The sequence below is a fragment of the Tachyglossus aculeatus genome, chromosome 21, assembly GCF_015852505.1.
Source record: "Tachyglossus aculeatus isolate mTacAcu1 chromosome 21, mTacAcu1.pri, whole genome shotgun sequence".
Lineage (NCBI taxonomy): Eukaryota > Metazoa > Chordata > Mammalia > Monotremata > Tachyglossidae > Tachyglossus > Tachyglossus aculeatus.
The window spans coordinates 8127793-8133585 of NC_052086.1; the positions used below are offsets into that span (position 1 = coordinate 8127793).

At 46.4% G+C, this 5793-nt stretch overlaps 1 non-coding gene across 1 annotated transcript; it reads right to left on the bottom strand.

Moving 5' to 3' along the window:
- Nucleotides 1-5437: 5437 nt before the first annotated feature.
- LOC119943138 lies at nt 5438-5575 on the bottom strand. The gene has a single exon (XR_005455615.1). It is a non-coding gene; the product is annotated as a small nucleolar RNA SNORA7 (small nucleolar RNA).
- Nucleotides 5576-5793: the final 218 nt, after the last annotated feature.

Here is a 5793-nt window from a genome sequence, read left to right on the forward strand (position 1 = left end):
GGAACGTTCGAACGGCCGGAACCCCGGCGCTCCGCAAGAGCGCCCCCGGGGGGGCGACAGGAAACGCGGCACCGGAAGCGGGGACGCCCGGAGCCCAAACCGCCGCCCACGGCTCCCTAGCAACGCCCCCTAGCGACAGGCCCCGCCCCCTATTCATTCATTCATTCATTCATTCATTCAATCAATCAATCGTATTTATTGAGCGCTTACTGTGTGCAATCATATTTATTGAGCGCTTACTGTGTGCTGGGCACTGGACTAAGGACTTGGGAAGTATGTTTGTTAGTATGTTTGGTTTTGTTCTCTGTCTCCCCCTTTTAGACTGTGAGCCCACTGTTGGGTAGGGACTGTCTCTATATGTTGCCAATTTGTACTTCCCAAGCGCTTAGTCCAGTGCTCTGCACATAGTAAGCGCTCAATAAATACGATTGATGATGATGATGATGATGTAGAGCACTGGACTAACCGCTTGGGAAGTACAAGTTCATTCACTCAATCGTATTTATTGAGCGCTTACTGTGTGCAGGACACTGGACTAAGCGCTTGGGAAGTTCAAGTTCATTCACTCAATCGTATTTATTGAGCGCTGTGTGCAGAGAGCTTTACTAAGCGCTTAGGAAGTACAAGTTCATTCACTCAATCGTATTTATTGAGCGCTTACTGTGTGCAGGGCACTGGACTAAGCGCTTGGGAAGTACAAGTTCATTCACTCAATCGTATTGGGCGCTTACTGTGTGCAGGGCACTGGACTAAGCGCTCGGGAAGTACAAGTTCATTCATTCAATCGTATTTATTGGGCGCTTACTATGTGCAGAGCGCAGGACTAAGCGCTCGGGAAGTACAAGTTCATTCACAGCACCTGTATATATGTATATATGGTTGTACATATTTATTACTCTATTTATTTATTTATTTATTTTACTTGTACATTTCTATCCTACTTATTTTATTTTGTTGGTATGTTTGGTTCTGTTCTGTCTCCCCCTTTTAGACTGTGAGCCCACTGTTGGGTAGGGACTGTCTGTGATGCCAATTTGTACTTCCCAAGCGCTTAGTACAGTGCTCTGCACATAGTAAGCGCTCAATAAACACGATTGATTGATTGATTCATTCATTCATTCAATCGCATTTATTGCGCGCTTACCGTGCGTAGAGCAGAGACAGGCCCCGCCCCTTCCTCCAAGCCCCGCCCCTTCCTCCAAGCCCCGCCCCTCCAGGACCCCGCCCATTCCCGTGCCACGCCACGCCCCCTCCAGGCCTCGTCAATTCCCTCCAGGCCCCGCCCCTCCCTCCGGGCCCCGCCCCTTTCCACGCCCACCCCTATAGGCCACGCCCCTTCCCTCAATCACCCCGCCCACTCCCTCCAGGCCCCGCCCATTCTCGTCAGTCCCCGCCCCTTCCCTCCAGGCCCCGCCCCCTCCCCGCGCCGGAGAACTCGCTGTGGCGGGAAAGGGAAACAGCGCGCCCTAGTGGCTCGAGCATAGACCTGGGAGTCATTCATTCATTCACTCACTCAGTCGTTTCTATTGAGCGCTCACTGTGTGCAAAGCACTGCCCGAAGCGCTTGGACTCGCTGTGGAGGGAAAGGGAAGCAGCGAGGCCTAGTGTCTCGAGCACACAGCTGGGAGTCATTCATTCACTCACTCACTCACTCACTCAGTCGTATTTATTGAGCGCTCACCATGTGCAAAGCAGGGCCCAAAGCGCTTGGACTCACAGGACTTGAGGTCTCACCCCGGCCCTGCCACCTGTCTGCTGTGCGACCTTGGGTAAGTCACTTAATAATAATAATAATATAATAATGATGATGATGATGGCATTTATTAAGCACTTACTATGCGCCAAGCGCTGTTCTAAGCACTGGGGGGGTTACAGGGTGATGAGGTTGTCCCACAGGAGGCTCACAGTCTTCATCCCCATTTTACAGATGAGGGCCTCAGAGACGTGAAGTGACTTGCCCAAAGTCACACAGCTGACAATCGGGATTTGAACCCACGGCCTCTGACTCCGCTAAGCCACGCTGCTTCTCTGGGCCTCGGTGACCTCGTCTGTAAAATGGCGATTAATATTGCGAGCCCCCCTTCGGACAACCTGATTATCCTGCATCTACCCCAGCGTTTAGAACAGTGCTTGGCACATAGTAAGCACTTAACAAATATCATTATTATTTTTACTCAGTGCTTACCATGTGCAGGGCGCTGTATTAAGCGCTTCAGAGAGCACAGTCTAACAGAGCTGGTAGATTCATTCATTCGTTCCAACGTATTTGTTGAGAGCTTACTGTGTGCAGAGCACAGGACTAAGCGCTTGGGAGAGTAGAACAATAAATAGACACATTCCTGCCCACAACGAGCGCACAGTCTAGAGGAGCTCACATACGTTCCCTGCCCACAAGGAGCTTATTATGTATGACTCGTTGTATCCTGCACTTAACACGTTAACAAATACCTCAATTTTATTGTTTCTCTTTTTTTTTATTTTTCCCTGCTCTCATGGTTTGTAATTTGTTATTGTAACTTATTGCTGTTTCGTATGTGCTCTTCCTCCTCCATTTTCATTGTGTACCCACTCAGGGACTGAGACCACATCCAATTTATCTTGTACCACAGCACTAAGCCCAGTATTCAGCACAAAATGAGCAACTGATAAATACCGTAATAATAATAAATAAGCACATCGATTCATTCATTCAGTCATTCGTATTTATTAAGCGCTTACTGCGTGAACACTGTACTAAGCTCTTGGGAAATACTAATAATAATAATGGTATTTGTTAGGCACTTACTATGTGCCTAGCACTGTTCTAAGCACTGGGGTAAATCAGAAGCAGCATGGCTCAGTGGAAAGAACACGGGCTTGGTAGTCAGAGGTCATGAGTTCTAATCCCAGCTCCGCTATTCATCGGCTGTGTGACTTTGGGCAAGTCATTAACTTCTCTGTGCCTCAGTTACTTCATCTGTAAAATGGGGATTAAAACTGTGAGCCCCATGTGGGACAACCTGATTACCTTGCATCCCCCCACATAGTAAGCACTTAACAAATACCATCATTGTACTTCCCAAGCGCTTAATAAAATGCTCTGCACACAGTAAACGCCCAGTAAATACGATTGAATTAATGAATAAATGAATGAATACAGGGTAATCAGGTTGTGGGGGCCCACAGTCTTAATCCCCATTTTACAGATGACGTAACTGAGGCACACAGAAGTTAAGTGACTTACCCAAGGTCACACAGCAGACAACTGTCAGAGCTGGGATTAGACCCCCAAGTCCTGTGAGTCCAAGCGCTTAGGACAGTGCTTTGCACACAGTAAGAGCTCAATAAATACGACAATGAATCATCATCATCATCAATCGTATTTTTTGAGCATTTACTATGTGCAGAGCACTGTACTAAGCGCTTGGGAAGTACAAATTGGCAACATATAGAGACAGTCCCTACCCAACAGTGGGCTCACAGTCTAAAAGGGGGAGACAGAGAACAAAACCAAACATACTAACAAAATAAGAATGAGTGAAAGAATGAAATCCAACGGTAAACAGTGACATTCCCTGCTCACAAAGATGACAGTCTAGTGGGGGGAGACAGAGATCAATACAAATAAATAAAATGACAGATATGTACATAAGTGCTGTGGGGCTGGGGCAGGGGGAAAGGGAACAAGCCAGTGAGAAGCAGAAGGGAGTGGGAGGTGAGGAAAGGTGGGGTTTATCGTGGTAAGATCTCTTGGAGGAGATGGGCCTTCGAAAAGTCTTTGAAGAGGGAAAGAGGCTTTGAGGAGAGAGGGCATTCCATGCCAGAGACGGGATGTGGGCCAGGGGTCGGAGGTGAGACAGACCAGATGGAGACAGAGTAAAAAGGTTAACACCAGAGGAGCCAAGTGTGTGGGCTGGGTTGTAGAAGGAGAAAAGCAGGGAGAGATAGGAGGGGCAAGGTGATGGAGCGCTTTAAAGGTAATGATGAGGAGCTTGTGTTTGATATGGAGGTGGATGGGCAACCACGAGATTTTTGAGGCGGGTTGGAGGGTAACATGTCCTGCACGTTTCTGTAAAAAGATGATCCAGGCAGCAGAGTGAAGTATGGACTGGAGTGGGGAGAGACAGAAGGCTGGAAGGTCAGAAAGGAGAAGTGACTGTGTTAACGTGGTGAACACCATTTTGGAAACCAAATGATCGAAAAACACTTAGGATGCTCCCACTTTTGTTAACTTTGCTAATTAATTCATTATTTACTGATGAATTAAAAGTTAATTTTACATAATAATAAATGGACAGCTTTTTAAAAGTACCATACATGATATTACATTTTGTTAGCCGGTCTTACTGCATGAGTCTCGTTAAAACGCACAGGTACACCATAGCCACCAAGCATTATCATAAAGAAATACAACTGAGCAGCACTTGATTAAAAAGTAAAGTCTGTCTTGCGATGCAGGCCTCTCTTCCCCCAGCATCCCGCTGCCGTATTATATAAATATTTTAAATGCTAAATAACTTCACTCTATTACACTGAATTACATTTCTTCAAATGATCGACTTTTATTTATCGAAGTCCATTAAAAGTCATCCGACGAGTCAATAGTGAGAAACCACCTTACACATAAAATGACAAATTACTCCTTCTTGCTCCGGGTTCTCCGTCTGCGCTTGCAGGCTAGTTAGTTTCCTTATTGGTTTTGCCATCCAAACGAGACTGCACGCTAACCAGTGAGGATGCAGCTGTTGAATAATAGATGGAGTCGCAGAAATAGAGCTGTTATTAATTTATGAGCATAATGGTCCAGTGAGTAACCGTTACTAAACTTCTCCAACCTGTATCGGGCAGAATGAACTGTCTTTTTTTTTTTACCAGGGGATGAGACTCACGGTGTCTCATCCTTCTAGACTATGAGCCCGCTGTTGGGTAGAGACTGTCTCTATATGTTGCCAACTTGTACTTCCCAAGCGCTTAGTACAGTGCTCTGCACACGGTAAGCGCTCAATAAATATGATTGAATGAATACTTGAAGGGTCTTGGGGGACCTTTCCTGACATCATAAAGCTATGATCAAGAGGGGTAACGTAGCTACAGGAAATAGGTATGTTGTGTCTGTGAGGAGAAAACATAAGTGGGAGCATCGTAAGTGTTTTTCCATCATTTGGTTTCCAAGACGGTGTTCACTGAGCTCCAACCAGAGCTGAAACCTGAAAAATGAGGATAATTTCTTGTCTTGTCTTACGCCGTCGAGTCATTTCCTATGCATAGCGACACCACAGACACATCTCTCCCAGATTGCCCCGCTGTCCACCTGCAATTATTCCCGTAGCATATCCATAGAGTTTTCTTGGTCAAAATACGGAAGTGGTTAACCGTTTGCCGCCTTCCACTCGGTAAGCTCAAGTCTCCGTCCTCGACTCTCTCCCATGCTGCTGCTGCCCAGCATGGATGAATTTTGACTTATAGCAGATTGCCTGCCACTCACTAGCCACTGCCCAATCTAGGAATGGAATGGGTAGGCCACTGTTTGACTCTCCCTTCTGTAGCCGAGACTGGTAGAGTACTGGAAACTCTCCAGGTGCGACCCTGAGAGGAGAGAGGATCATTTACTACAGTAAAAATGTAATGCAGCCGTGCAGATAACCTCAGAAATATTTGGGCCATTGTTATTTTCACATATCTGGTAGTCTATTAGATTAATTACCTGGTCACCGTTACCTTTCCCAGCAATTTAGTCCTCCTTGCTTCGTCCTAACCTTCTTTTGTGCTTCATTTCCGTGGGCAGGGCTTAACGATTCCATTGTATTTAACTCT